The following is a 16,656-nucleotide window of genomic DNA, read 5'->3' on the forward strand; positions in this document are numbered from 1 at the left end:
TAATCGATTAATCTGTTGATTATTTTCTCGATTAATTGATGAATCGTTTGGTCCATAAAATGTCAGAAAATGTTAAAAAACGTTGATCAGTGTTTGTCAAAGCTGAAAATGTTGATGTTCTCGGAAGTCTTGTTTTGTCCACAAACCAAAATGATTCAGTTTTAATGATTTCTTTGTTATGAGGAGCAAAGAAACCAAGAAAATATTCTGAAACTGAAACAATCAGAAATCTTGTTTTACTGATGAAAAAAGCTTCAAACCGATTAATCGATTATCAAAAAAGTTGGCGATTAATTTAGTAATCGATTAATAATCGATTCATCGATTAATCGTATCAGCTCTAAATTCAATATTTATAATTGATCAAATATGATCACATTATCTAATCACTAACAGAATAAGGGCTGAATAAATATCTAATTGTGATTATTTTGAGAGGAATAGCAATTGCGATATGATTATCAGAGGGAATGGTCATTTTTACTTCACTCATTTTCATTTGAAAATCATCATTGTATGATATTTGTGCAGATCTGTGAGAAACAACATGATCTCTTCTTCTGTAGAATAAGACGTGTATATGTCACGGTAAAATAATATTTTGACACGCATTTTGGCTTAAAAGCAGATTACTGTACATTTTCCTTAATTGTAATCACAATGAGGGCTGAGTCCAGCACCATCATATTCTTTGCAACTGTTCCTGTAGAGTTTGTACACTCATCAGGCCACATCAAATTTACAAAGATGTTAATACACAATTGCTTTATTTCACATTTTTATTTGAAATAATAACTTCAAATAACTTTTGCACTGACATGATCTTATGACGTGAATAAGCAGAACGAGTCAATTACAACAGTGCTTACAAACATAAAAAGCTGCGTGTGAAGAGGCAGTAAATTACCAAACCTGAGAGAGCACATATCTCATTTAGGTTTTCTTCTGTTCATTGTGTTTGTGTGAACCACTGAGGAACATGAAATAAATGTGCGTGCTAATGGTTGGAAACTGTGTACCTGTGAGCATGCAAACTAAGGGCGTTGCATGCAGTCAACACATTTGATTATTAACGTGAGCAACCAGCCTCCTTTTTGGCAAGTCAAGCACGGGGATAAATGCTTAAGCCTGACTTGCAGCTCTTTGCGTGTAATTGTATTGTCTGTAAATCATCAGCAGAGACATTAAGGCCAGAATTTCACTCTGAGGCCTGAGGGAGCGACAACAACTCCTGGGCTTCTCTCTGCCACAGAGGGCCGTGGTACAGACACACCCAGGGAGGTGCATACAAAGACACAATGTTCTGCACCTTACTGCATGCTATTCTTCATTGTTTCTTTAACAACGTCATTACACAGCTGACACTTATCAACAGAGCTTCAAAAAACATGATTTAGTTGTAAGTTCCTGGTCTGCAGTTCCTCTTAAAACATGTATATTTGTTTTGGTGCTCAAATTGACTCACTGCCTTTAAGGTTCCACCGTTTTTCCTGAGAAACAAATTTCCACATTTGATAAATTATAACTTCAAAATCCTCCGACAGCACAACACTGTGAGAAACCAACAAATAAATAAATAAATAAATAAATCAACAACCTATCTGACAGAATGCATTTATGTGTCATTACAGGCCAATAGGTCTGTACTTGTGATCTCATTCCAATCGTATTTTTGTTGTAATCATATTTCTGTGATCTTGTTCCAATTATTATTTTGTTGCGGTTTCCGTCCGTCTGATTTGCGTAAGAGCGACTGTTGACATATACACTTACATTCATGTACTGACAAGGTAATTACAACAAACAGAAGTATACAATTGTCACTGCAGTTTAGTTTCTTTGTATTGTCCCTTTTCTGCTCGTCTCTGCTGCACGGGCATGTGGAAACGCATACGTCTGTGATGTGCAAATGGAAATCAGCCCTGTAATTTGTTCAAAGCATTTACAGTGTAATAAATTATGTTGAGCCAAACGGGTAGAGACTTCTGGCTTGCCTGTGCAGCAAACACTTCATTTCCACGTCTTCTACACTTTCAATCGAGCAGGAAAAGACTGTAGTGGACAACAGTATCCCAGAGTTTCAATGTCTTTTGTAGAACATTTCATAGAAATCAGCCTGCAGGTTTAATTATTCTAATGAAAATGGCTTTCGTGATAAAATCAACAGCAGTGATAAAAGGTGTCAGGTGTTTACCCTGACTCTCCCTCCAGGGCAATATACCTGTTTGATTAGATTCTCAGTTTGCTAAGATCAAAAGACAAACTCGCAGTTAAATACTAATCAAACATAAATCTTTCATAACACCACACTCTTTCATAACACCAGCCTTCAGCTTGGACAACATCATCGAATGAACTAAAAAAGCCAAACACTCACACTGCTAATTTCGATCATAATGTAACTGATGTTTTAACTCGGCTGCAGGCTTTTGCAAAATCCCTGATCAACTCAAACACAGTTTGCAAAGTCGTCGGGAAACGGGAAACACTGCAATCAAAGTTTTCACTCAGCAAGTATGGTGGTCGAAGAAGCTCTCTTGAAAGTCTGCAAAATAGTGACCTCAAAAGACCAGGTTTTATAAGAACATCGCCAATAAAGGGTTAATGCAAATTAAACTAAATTAGAATGAGTTATCTTCTTCAAAGTGAAACAGCAGCAGCGAGCCCCGGGGAATGGTCTGCTCTGGTTTCTGTCTCCACTTTTCTCCTTGTCAGAAAAGAGCAGGAGCATAAACAGAACGGTGCCCAACAGTAGTACTATTTACTTTACTCTGTCTCCTGAAGGACATTTTACTTTATTACATAAAGTGCAGCAGAAGCAAAGGAGCGTGGAAATAACTGGAGTAGATTAAATAAAAGTGAGTAATCCAGGTTTAAGATTATATTTTGTCATTTACAACAGTTTAAGTACATGAGAGTTGAAGAGTTTTGAATGACAGAGTGGAGTGAGTAAAAGTAGAGCTCATACCTGACTCATGTTTATAACTTTGGAGTTACCTCAGTGTCTGTGCAACATGAGCCTATGAATACATATCATCTGCCACGTTATCTCCATGCAGCATGTTAGTATGGCATTTTACTCCTGCACATTCTGCTTATTAACGCCAGTGTTTCTCACAGTGTTTTGTTTACATTTTACTGTGAGGTCTGGCCTACATTTTAATACCATTCTTTACTTTTCTATGTACTTTAGGGCAGGTGCAATATTCACATTTCTTGATATAAAGACGATAACTCCCAAAAATCAATACAGGAACAGTTATTTAACTCTCATCTCAGGACAATAACATGATTTACGGTTCAGAGATTCAGAAGTTCAGAGTCAGACAGTACATCACCATTTGCAGCGACACAACAGTCTTAAGTCGTGTCTCATGCACCGATTGAGTTCACAGCCAAGTGTGAAATCCATCCGTCTCCGGCTGCAGTCAAAACAAGGTGGCGTCTACGGCCAAGCAACAAATGCTTGCTGATATCGGAGGCCCTGCTTCACACCACCGCACATCACACGTGTTTGGAACAGACGTTTCACTTCCAAATTAATACCTACACAATGAGTCATCGTCAAAACTCTGAATCACTCTTACAAGGAATAACTGACAAATGGGAAGCAGCTCTAGTATGAAATTAAATTCACCCAAACTCAGATGGAACAATTGAAAAATCTGATTCTCCTGTTAAAATCAACAGCTCTGCACAGAAACAGACAACTGAATGATTTAAACTGATTGTTTGATTGAATTCCCAATTTGTTCTGTTGGATTTCTTTGTAAAAATACATCTAGTGTCCACGGTATCTCAATGGCCTTGAATAAAAAAAGGTTAAATAAATAAAACTAAATGATGTATATAGATAATGTAAGGAATTTAATGTTGTTCAGTGTGTATGTGACACACTAACCATGAAACTTTAACAAACACATCATTGACGAACCATATTCAATGAGTCAAAACTTTAAAACCTGCAACTGGTTTCAATACTGTTGCTCTTTTTTTGGACTAGTACCCTTTGTGTAGTATAAGTATAAGTAAGTATGAAAACATAAAACCAAACACTTGAAATCACAAAGCAGACAAAACTACAGACACCAGCAGCATCACTCTCATATCTACCTGAGCAGAGGAAGCCGTGTGATCTGATCTCCTGTGGTGTTCATGCAGTTATGATCCAGAGTGTCTGGATCTGAGTGACTAAGTGCGTGCGTGGGAAACCACGGCTGTCTTGCCTTACATGGCTGGGTGAGGCTTCAGCAGTCGCCCAACCCTTTTTTTTTCCCTCCACACTGTTCCTCAGTCACAGAGCTGCAGTGTCATTTCATGCAGGCATTTACAGAAGCTGTGAGCTTCACCTGCTGTACATGCACATGCACAGTGGAAAGAACTCAACAACATTTCCACCGTTTACACTACAACTGTTGATGTAGCGTCAAACTGTAGTTTCACAGTCATGCATTAGATTCACTGTCTGATATATTAACCCACTTCCTCCACATTTATTTAATCCACTGATGATTCAGTAACCAGTCAGGTCGCTTCATCAAACAAACATAATCATTTAAAGTCAATGACTGACTACAGGATAAACCGTACAGCATCCTGAATGTGTCCTAATTTAGACTAATATATAACTTGGGGATAATATGTGACCAACAAGGAGATAAAGCTGTGGAATGAAGAAGGCCACGTTTATCTGGCAAACGGTGACAATGGCTGCTAGCAGGAGCCTGAGGAATGTGCGGTGTTTTTTATGTAAGAGATTAATGAAGTGTTATATAACAGTAACAGGCATCGCCAGTGTGTGCAGTGTAAACAAAACTGAAAAATACACAAAACAAAATAAAACTGCAGGGCGACAGTGGAATTTATGAACAAACTTTTTTTTAACCATTTTAGTGTGTATTATAGGGCTGCAGCTGAGAATTATTCATATTGTTTTTTAAATTTTTTATTGATGTGTTGTTTTATTCAATAAATCACTCAGTGCTAAACAGCTATAATCCTGACATTTGCTTTTGACGTGTGTTTTAATGGTGTCTTTAATCTATTATGTTTGGCCAGTCAGACAACATAATACTCACAAATTAATTGTTTATTGATTAATAAATAATAAAAAGAAATTATTCTTAAATAGTCATAAATTGCAGCCATGAAAACTGAGTAAAATTAGTAAAAAAAATGGTCAGTTTCAGAGAGCTCAGACTGATACATTAAAAAAACAAATGTAACTTTACGTAAAACTATTATAGTCTACTTTTTCTTTTCCACTGAGCAGACCCTTTATTTGTACAGCTGATAATGATTTTGTTGACATGTGAGCAGTGCAAACATGACATTTAACAATGTTTCTATCAAACACAAAAGACTTACAGTGACGTTCTCTTACATAGCCACGTAATTACACTGTAGACTTGACAACAACACGCTCCAGTTCAGCTAAGCTATGTTAATCATATCCTTCCCTTGAAACAAGTTGGTCTTTCCAGCTTAAGTCTCACATGAAGACAGAACAACCATTAACTCAGAATGTAATTTGTCAAGATGAGGGAGAAACTCCTCCTAAAGCGTGTTTAAGTGGAATTAAACAGGTTTTCCTTCTGAAATCAGTGTGGTATGAAGAACATGATACAAGAGGGGTCAGAGGTCATGTTTGACTGAGTGAAAAAACAATCACACACTTTCTCAGACGACAGCCAGTGACAGATATCGCTTAAAGATCTTAAAGTCAACTCAAAGCCACGTTGATTTACTTAAAACAACTACAGTTGACCAAAGTATGGAACAGGTGTCAATACAAAATAAAATAATATACAATATATATAATAGCAATTGAAATATTGCAGGTGATGAAAGATAAAGTGCAAAGAAGCAGTTGTTTAGCAGTGATTTTAATGCTGCAGTGTGCAACTTATGGTGATTTTTGTGGTTAATAATTATTCTTTCTCCGTTTGGTCTTAAAGAAACTATGTAATTTAATTTGCCTGCTGCGTCCTCTGTCAAGCGACACTATTCGACCTGACTGAGGGAGTGTTTGTGTGTATACAGATGCAGTGCGGGGATTCACCTCTGAAACTTTTTTTGTGGGCTCTTCCTTGTGTTTCCAGTTTCCTTCTACACTTGTATGTGTTGTGCGATAATGTTGCCGGGTGACATGAGATCTAACCACTGCTATACTGAGACTTGTGTGGGGCTGATATGCTGCATCAGCATTGTGTGAACTTATTTGATGGACATTTTATTGTACTTAAAAGTTACACAGTGCAGCTTTAAGGACACAAACTGATTAAGGCATCGTAACAAATGCCTGTTTTCTGTGTGTACAGTAAGAAACAAAAGGACCTCAAATCAGTCCCCATCCTGACGATGATGGATACAACAACCAGCTCCACACAACAAACAAAAACCTCTTTAAAAAAATCCCTCTCATCTAATCATTTGTTGCAGCTTCTCAAATCTGTCAGCAAAGCAGAAAAGGGCTTTTGTACATAGTCCATGAGTGTATTTGTCTGAACATGTCATTAAGGTACTCTCCTCTTCCTGCCAGTGTGTGTAAATAAATGATCTGTCCATTCATGCCCCCATCCTGTTGCACATAATGCTACTATGACATAAGACTAGGACAGTTACTTTATTCTAAAGATTCAAAGTTACTGCTTATTAACCTTTATTTCGAATAAATAGTAATTATACTGCAAGAAAGTGTAAATACAACAAGTTGTAACAAATAAAGGACTCAAAGAATTCTCTGTGAATTCTACATTTCACAATGTCAGCTCAGATGTTTTCTCAACTAAACATGAACACTTTATTAACTTATCAGTTGTGGGATATCTTAAAATGCCGCAATCGTTTTAAGGCACCAATAAAACGTGGCTGGAGGGGAAACAGTACAGTTATGCAATTGACTTTCAAAATATCATTTATTTCTCCATATCTTCAGGAAAAGGCAACCACTAAGTATGGCACCTTTTCTGATCTGTATCTAATAATTCACCAGAAGTATTTCCTTTAAAGCATAACACAGGACAAACGTCTAGTGTAAGTGCTGTGGACACAACGCCACATAGATTACAGTAGTTAATCATAAACATACAAGTGTAACTTATGTATCAGGGAAATACAGTCACACCACATTTGAGCGCCATAAGTGATAAGAAATGAGAGACAAACGATAATAAATGTAACATTAGCTCTTTGAGGAGATAAGGGATACTAAATAAACTCTAAGGAATTCACTTCGCTTTTAAATCTCAGTTATTTGAGATGTTTATATATTTCATCATCAGAAATACCAGCCGATGAATGGATCGCATTCATGATAATATTGGCTATTTGTTATCTCAATTATTTCATAATCACACATTATTTATACCATGACACAGTGTGCTGTGTGTGTGCAACTATTCAAGTCGTTGACGTTGTTTTATTTTTGTTTTTAATGTGTTATATTGTACGGCTGCTATTTTCATGTTTTATGTCTTTTAGTCGTTTTTAGATGCACTTTATTGCCTCATGTGAGTTTTTTTATGTCTTTCATTCATTCTGTCTTTATTTATTATCTTCTGTGCAGCACTTTGGTCCACTGTGGTTGTTTTAAAGTGCTCTATAAATAAAGTTAGATTAGAGTGGAGTTTTAATGTATATACTGTGAAGTACAAGAAGCCTACAGTATATTGGTCAACGTTTGCATCAGGAAGTATATGCAACTTATGGAGCCCCGGACATGACATGGTCAAAAAATAATTTTAATTGTGGCCACAAAATAGTAAATTTAAATTATTTTTTGACCATGTCATGTCCGGGGATCCGTAGCAACTAAATAAATAAATAACATAAAAGAAATATGAAAAGAAAAAAAAAAAGTCGAACAAAACTGATGATTTTTATCGTATATATGACGTCTTTATATAAACATATTAATTCATGCATAATTGTTTTACATGAATATATTTGATCTTTAATTAATTCCTTATACATTTCCTGACTATTTTTGTATCCTATGGCTTTTTAAAAAAAATTCTTACGTCATGTTATTAGAGAAAAGCCAGTGTCAGCACTTGTAGCTAGCTTAAAGTTATTCAACTTTCTGAAGTTTATACACGTTTATATACTTTTAAATAGCCGGAACGTGGACATTAACATGCGTAGTTTGACTTTGTCACAGGTTCGTGTGGAAAATAAAACGTATTTAACACGCAAAACGTGCACTTTAGCTTCACGTTCGCCAATTAACGTCATACGCAGCAGCTGTGTGTAATAGTGATTGTGAAGCACCGGCGCGACACAGAACATTTTAACCGAGTTAACTCATGCTGCACGTCATTTATTTTAAGTTAAAAACTTCATTAAAACTAAAATCAGTCTTTAATCATCACTCACGTTAGTTGTGTTGTCCTCTCCTCCGTGTCCGACGGTCTGCTTCACACCGGCGCTCATCTTCTCAGCGGAAATGAAGACATACAAATGAATAAAATTAATTCATAAATTAATAACTTAGGTCGAAGAAGCAATTTGTATTTTTCTCCTTATCTATGAATGAACATTAAACCCTCTCGTTGAACACAAACGCGTAGAGAAGTGAAGGGACAGCAGGTCCCTGAACGCCTCACTCTCCTCCTCTGACCAGGTTGACTCTCTTCTCTTCTCTCTCTTCTCTCTCTTCTCTTCACGCCCGCACCTCGTTCACCACCAGGAATGTCATGAATCAGGAATTAGGACTAAGAACCCGCGCATGAATCACATTACTCCTAATTTATTCCAGCCTTGAGTGTTAAATGACCACAAGAAATTAATGAAACATGTTCATTTGAACTGTTACTGACTGTTGGAGCATTTGAATGTAAAGTTCGCAAAGTTGTAAAAAAAAAAAAAAAAGTATGAAATTATGAGATTCGACATTTGGTGCATGTGTGACTACCTGTGGAAGGCGGGAAAAGGGACAACACTCAATATTTTTATTGCGTTAATTATATTTATTTGGATTGCAGTACCTGTTTTAAACACTAGTCTTACATATCTGCACTTCACCTCTGGTGTGTGGCTGTTTAACTCTCTAAAATAATATTATGTTTAAAGAGTGGGTCCTAGTATAAAAAAGTTTGCCAAACACAACGTATGTATTACATAGTTTCAACGATTTCCCTTTATATACCTATATTTGCTTGCATTTGGCTTCCATTCTTAATTTTATTTACTTTTATTGTTTTCTCCACACATATATTATCAGTTTGTGTCAAGAGCAGAGCAGAATATAAACACTTATTAATCATACCCTCACTTTCATCATGAACTATTATTAAAATAGTTTTATAATAACTAGACTATTGATAATTTAAAAACTATGTTATAATAAGCAGAGAGGACAACATGTCTTTGGGCAAGTGTAGGCCTCCAGTGCACAGATTAAAGATATCATTTAGCCAAATTAAAGATATAATTTAGCCAGATTAAAGATATAATTTAGCCTACTTATTAATTACATCTTCATTACTTCTATTTTGTCATTCTCTGTCCTTGTCCTTTTAATGATACCATGCATTTTATTTGATTTATCCGAGTTCATCTTCAGTATTTGGACAAAGTTATTTCCAGTGGTAATAATGATTACTCCATATGGCTGAAATAAAACCGTCTGACCTCAGAGAAGTTCCTGACTCCACCATCCAGCAGACACTTGGTGTGAACGCTGCTCAGACGCAGCACTTTGCCCTCAGTCACTTGTCTGATCTTCTTCCACATGGATCCCACGTTTGCTTATCTCTCTCTTCATCTGTTGCACTTCAGCATGTGTTTCTTCAACCTCCTCCTCCCCATTTCTCAGTAATTTCTCTGAAAGTAACCGCACATTACCAGGAACTGCACAGTCTGGTTGCTCTGCTCAATAGCTATTTCTGTGCCAGACGTACAAATTGGATGTAGTCCTGTGTGATAACAGTGCCGTCACATGGCTCCGGTGCCACTAATATTCCTGTTAGGCTTTTGGTTGAACTCATTCACCTCAGGTGGCATATGGCTGGAGAAGTGGAGAAGTTTACCTCGTTTACCCTTTGACAATTTAATGTTCTGCTGCTGTGGGAATCTGAGAAGAATGGTGACTTTGTGGAAGAATGAATCAGATCAGAGAGATTAAATCACATCCTTAACACCCAAATTAATGAAGTTCTTCAAATGAAACTAAAAGTTGTCATTGTATTTTATAACTTGATAACTTAACTTCATTAACTTGACTGCTACTTAATTTACTTACTTTATTTAAGTGAAATCAATACATTTAAATGAACATTATCTAACCAGAAAATGACTTTGGTAGAAGTTGAAGTCACTTTTTAAATAATATTACTTAAAGGGGAAATAAGTAGTTTATAGTGCCATCTAGAGGAGAGGCTGAAATATACAACAAAGACCTGCTGCTCAGCTCACCCCCTCCCTTCCCTGAGCGCTACGGTATCCTCAGCTGGTCAAATGTCGTCCTCGTCGTCTTTCTCCGTGTCAGCAGATGAGGTTCGTGAGGTGAGGGAGAGGGCGAGCTACCACGGCCGTAGCAGACGAAGCGGAGAGAGTGGAGGCGGGACTTCCGCTACAAGTAAAGAGACGCTTGTTTTGTTCTCTCGCGTTTGTCCTTACAGGCTCCGGTAGAAACATGGCGTCTCGCTGCTAACAGTGGCTATGCAACCGCGGTCCGCGACCATGTTATTTTACATGACTTTTTGAAACACTACGAAAATGAAACAAAAACTATTATACAGCGACTAGACAATGCAGGAGCAAATAATATGTATAAAAAAGTGGATTTTGGGTTATATAAACCCATAAATACTACATATTGTACCTTTAAGTAAAAGTCTTAAAGTATATGACATTTACTGTACTTAAGTATCAAAAGTAATTTTCTGATGGTGGTAGGACGAGTTGTCGTTCAACTGGGAGGTTGTGGGTTCAATTCCTGTCTCTGTGAGTCTATGTGTCCTTGAGGAAGACACTTAACCCCATGTTGCAGCGTGTGAATGGGTATGAAAGACGTGTGAATGGGTGAAAAATGTGGTACAAAGCAGCTCATGAAGACTAGAAAAGGAAATGTAGTGGAGTAAAAGTTGCAATAAATACAAATAAAGTGAAGTACAGTAATAAAGTATTTGTACTTTGTTGCATTTCAACATGGTCTTAAACACAGTATTTCCCTGCAAAAATGAGATGGAACAATATTTCTACACCAGGACCAGAATGTTATCTCCTAATCAGGTTAGATATAAGCCTGTACCTGATCGTCTGACTCCATTTGACACTGTAGTTAGAATACAAGACATAAACTGATATTATTTTAGGAGTTATTTGTTCACCCAGGTGACTTTGTACTCACCTGTGAATTTCAAAAAGCCGCTGACACATATGCTTTGTGTAACACATCTTATGAGGTAAAAAAAAGAAAAAAAGAAAAAAGATGAATGGCCCAAATTCAAAAGCCAATTCATTTCATAAGAAAAAAGAGCCCAGCCCAAGGTAAACACACACTGCAGGCTCTGGTATTGTTTACTCAGAATCCAGCTTTGTATTCTGTTTAATGTCACGAGTGCATGTGATTTTAAACTCTTTTGTTTTTCTCCACTGAAAAGGTTATGCAGTTTATTGACGGTGAAACTAGTGACGAGCTGAACTGTAAACTTAGATGTAAACAGTTACAGCAGCCGCTCCTGTTTCCACCGTCTTTTATTCAAGTCTTAAACGAGTTCACGTTCACACTGAACAGTGCTGGTGTACAATAACACACGTGCTTTGTCAGTGAAACTCACCACCAGAAACATGAACTGTGATCACTCAGGTCGCTGCTCACATTCTCACACACTGTGTGATGTATAGATCATCAACTGTGATGACATGTTCTGGTTTTAAAGGCTGTTGCAGTATATATATATATAATATATATAAATGTGATGATATTGATTGTATTAAAGGGCGGTTTCGCCCATTTTTTTCCCACTTGAAGAACATGAAGAATAAACTTAAAATCACTATGACGCTGTTATGTTTGTTTAATTCACATTCTATTACAGAGTCAGATTAAATTAGATTATTATTGATTTTTTCCGATCTTTTACTAGGTGTAAGGCAGTGTAGGGCTTTTATTTTCTTTGAAGGAAGTGAGTCGACTTTTTGTCAATTTTACTTGATTTTTTCCCATTGGTCAAACAAAATGTATATTATTTGGGTGAAGTGGCCATTAAAATGTAATATTCATTAGAAATACAATTTTTTATTTAATTTTAAACTCCAGCAGTAGATTTTGAGAGGTATTTTCATTGTTTTTTATACATTATAAAGCCAACGAAATACACAAGGTGCTCACTTTATCTTAAGTATACAGTGCAGATTTTAAACAGCTAGAATACAGAAATGACTGTATATTTTAAAGGTAGATTTATTTTATTTTATGTAAGCGCATAAAACGGTATTTACAATGTATTTTCATTGTCCAGTGAACAGAGGTGGAAAGTAACGAAATACATTTACTCAAGTTACTGTATATTTACTTAGTTACTTTATAAATCCTATCCGTTACTGAGTAAAAATAACAATTCAGCACAATGAAGACCTACAGGGGGAAAATATACACCAGAACCAGACGAATGATGATGTGATTATCACCAGCACTGGTGCGTGAACATAGAGGGTAAAAATAAAAAGTGATGTAATATCCTGTGTCTCCAAAATAGTTTTGGATTTCTGAGCCCTTGTCATATTTCTACTACCCTCACACCCCACGCAAAGTAACTAAGTAACTTTAACTTAAAGTACATTTAAAATGAACTACTTTTTACTTCTACTTGAGTAATATTTCATCAAAGTATTGGTACTTTTACTTGAGTACAATATTTAAGTACTTTTTCCACCTCTGCCAGTGAGAAGCACAAACCTCTAAAAAGAAAACAGCCCTGGGAGGAAAGAGAAGTTGAGCTGAGGATAAAAACGTAGAGGTTCCGACGAGGTGGAGTCATGATTACAGCTTGATGTCTTCTGTCATTACAGTCAACCACTCTAAATTAAAAGGATTGCAGAGTCTCAGTCAGAGCACAAAGAACCACATAGTTTCAGTATAACAACATTTTTCAACATATCAAGGCCAAATATGCTTTGAACATGCATCTTTTGTCACAAAAAATACATAGATGAATGAAGGAAAACGTCTCTTTCCACAGAACACTTTGTACCTTGTTGCTTGGGAAACACAATCTGCTTTACAATAACTATGTGGAGGTGTTGTGTTCAGAATGTATGATTTTCATCAGTTAAATATAACGTGACATCTACGATCGAACGATGGGAAAAGTAGTCTTCACGTTAACCTCCACCTACACAGATGTTATGTTCTTGTTTTGTTTGTGAGGAGTAAAACTCAAAATTCTGACAGGCAAATATGACCTCTGCCCTTGTGCTCGCTGAAAAGATTCTATTGTGCTGAATATCTATTATTTATACTTTTATTTACACAAACTACACAAACACTGTTTCCAGAAAGTGGTGGAAGTGAAGACCTAAGGTCTCAGGACTTATTTTCATTAACTATAACAAATTCTCTGCACTGAAGTGGGAAAATCAGAGGCTGTTCCATCAACAACTTACAACCACAGCAGAATGTTAAAGAGGAGAGTTTGTTTTTAAATGAAATGGTCTGTGTTTATATAGCTTTATAGAGCTACAGTTCTACATCGTGCAGCTACTATATGTGCATTGCTTTTTCACTATGGGGGATAAGTGTCTTGCCCAAGGACACATCAGCATGTAGATTAACAGAGGCAGGAATTGAACTCACAACCTTCTAATTGAAAGAGCGCTAGTTCTTCAAATTAGCTTTGACTCGCGTCAATCTGGCTGTAAGCATTCTACATCAATCACTCTGTCAAGTTTTATCACCGAATATATGCATTCTAGCTTTTAGATTTTGACATTTTATGTAAATTGTATTAATATTTTATGACAATTTTGATATTTTATGTCTTGTAAATGTTACTTGTTACTTGTTGTTGGTCTGTAACCCTGTGACGTGCTGCTGTCTTGGCCAGGACCTTCTCGTAAAAGTAATGCTGTAAAGGAAACCTGTATTCCTGTACAGAAATGTCCTGTACATCCTGACTCCATTGGCCTGTGTGTGTTTCACGGAGAGGTGAAAGTGGTGCAGTGCAGGTTTAATAGAGTGAAGCACACAAGGTGAAATCATTGGTTCGGGCTTGCCACTGACTGGCGCTGCTCCCACAGGGTAAACAAAAGCAGGAGGGTATGATGCAACAGCTGCTGCCCATGGGATAAGATGGTTCATGAGAAATATCACAGACAATTAAGGGAACGAAGAAAAACAAACAGAACAAAAGTATTTTGATGTTCAAAGAAAAAAGTTGGGTAACATATAAGAGCTCACTAGAAAAAAAAACCTAGATTTAGATGGTGCAGCTGTAGAACAGTACCCTCCACTGCTCCTGAGGGCCACAGTGTTAACATGTTCAATCAAAAACTGCTCCTGGCAGCACTGTATGAATTTGTGATTAAATATCAATGCAGGTAAATGAATAAATGAAAAAAAAAAAATACAAAAAGTGTTTACTTTGAATGGACGTCAATACTAGAAAAGCACTGTATAAATATTTTTCATACAAATAACGCCTATATATAGAAGATATCACACAATATCAAAGTAATATGACATTCACACACTGATCAGCCACAAAACTAAAATAGATAACTGGTTTTAATCTGTAACTTTCAAGCCTTGAATAAATGGAAGATAACTGAACATAAAAACATGATTTTAAATGACATAATTCTCATTCACAACAGGCCACAGACTGTAAATGCACTGATGGGCCACAACTGTGATGCAGGTAACCATATCACAGTGTCCCTGGTTTAAGTCAAGCCAACCTTTCACTTAATATAATGCTATAATGAAAACATGGCCAACGACGTCGCCGTTTTAAAACACAGTGTGTAGCTGAGGCAGCGAGGTGATAGAATATAATATATGTTTGCGAGCAATGTTTTTTATCCCAGTAATAATAAGACATTTGGTCATAATTATCCCATTATTAAATGTATCATATACAACATTCACTTACGTATATAAATACACTTGTTATAGGGCCTGAGCCACGAACGGCAGTGGCCGAAACGGTTCCTGCTGAATTTTAATAACAGTTGTCCACACTATTATATATGTAATTTAAAATAAATGTCTGTTTTTGATATTAATACTTTCATTTTGCATCATAAATAGTATTATTAATTATATGTGTGATATCATGATGCAATATTGTGAACAGTTGTTTTTTTCCCCCACCTTTTGTTCTCTAGGCCGGCCCCCTCTTGACTACAATAGATGCACATTGGCCCCCAGGTCATTAGAGTTTGAGACCCCTGTTCTACCAATTTATCCTCCACATGAGGGTCATGGGGTCGCTGGTGCCAATCCCAGAGAAAACCCATGCACACATGAGGAGAACATACAAACTCTATGCAGAAAAGCTCTTGTTCTGTTCTGGTGGCGATCCTGGGTCTTCTTGCTAACACTGAATGAGTAATAAACAATTTGAATATTAAGCGATAAAAATCATTACAGAGGGGGAATGAGAAAGTTGCAATATATCTCTTTTTTTATTGTACACGTAGTCAAAAATCTTGGAAACGCTTATGAAGCTCATTGCCGCACATCAAATATGACAAGCAGCTTAATATACACACTCTGCTCGCAACAACACCTTTTTTTTACAAAGTTTCAAAGTGACGCGTTTAAACAAGAATAACACCATCAAAACGTAGCAGATTATAATAAGCATTCAAAATAGCCGGGTGCAACTCGGGAGAAATATCTAAAGGTAATATAAGGTAAATATATTTCCATATGGAATGTACACGAGACACAAGCACAGGCAAAAAAGCAAGTGCACGGAATGCTATTTAAATCATTACAGCAGCAGCACAAAGAGAACACATGCAGAGACGACACTCAATTTAAATAAAGACGTGAAACTTAAGTTTAAGGCGTTTGTGCGAAAACCATGCACACAAGCTAAATACACATTTAGAAATATGTTCACTGGAGTAGAAAATTGATCTCAGAGGATTGATAGTGTTACTGTACGTATATCTGATTGTCTTGACTAACACGTACGCACATCTGTAAAAAATATAGGCTCAGTGTAAATTGTCCGTTACTGTCACATTCAAAAGGTAAAAAAAAAAAAAAACCCTCTTTGATTCACAATCAAAATCATGGAGCTACAACAACACTGACAGATGTAAGAAATCATGCGCCAGCAAATATATCATAAGAAACTTTTGGTTTAAAACAGATTTGAATTTGAAAAACCCCTCACTATCATGTGACCTCGGACTATAAATCACGCCACAGTGATGTGCTACCACGGGAAATGAAAAACAACGTAAGAAAATTTAAACTGAAGTAAAACTCTGTAATTAATCTCTTCGACAAGAAGAAGTGTGGCTGTCATGAGAGATAAAAACATAAGAGTAAAGAAGCAATCATGATCGCAGCTGAAGGCTTGAGAAATGCAATCTAATTATCCTGACAACCCCCGTCTCTGTTGGACTGCTGCACTAAAAATAAAACTGAAACTGCACGGCGACCTGGCAATGGAGTTCTTCACACAGTCAGAG

Source organism: Microchirus variegatus (assembly GCF_963457635.1).
Source record: "Microchirus variegatus genome assembly, chromosome: 13".
Classification (NCBI taxonomy): domain Eukaryota; kingdom Metazoa; phylum Chordata; class Actinopteri; order Pleuronectiformes; family Soleidae; genus Microchirus; species Microchirus variegatus.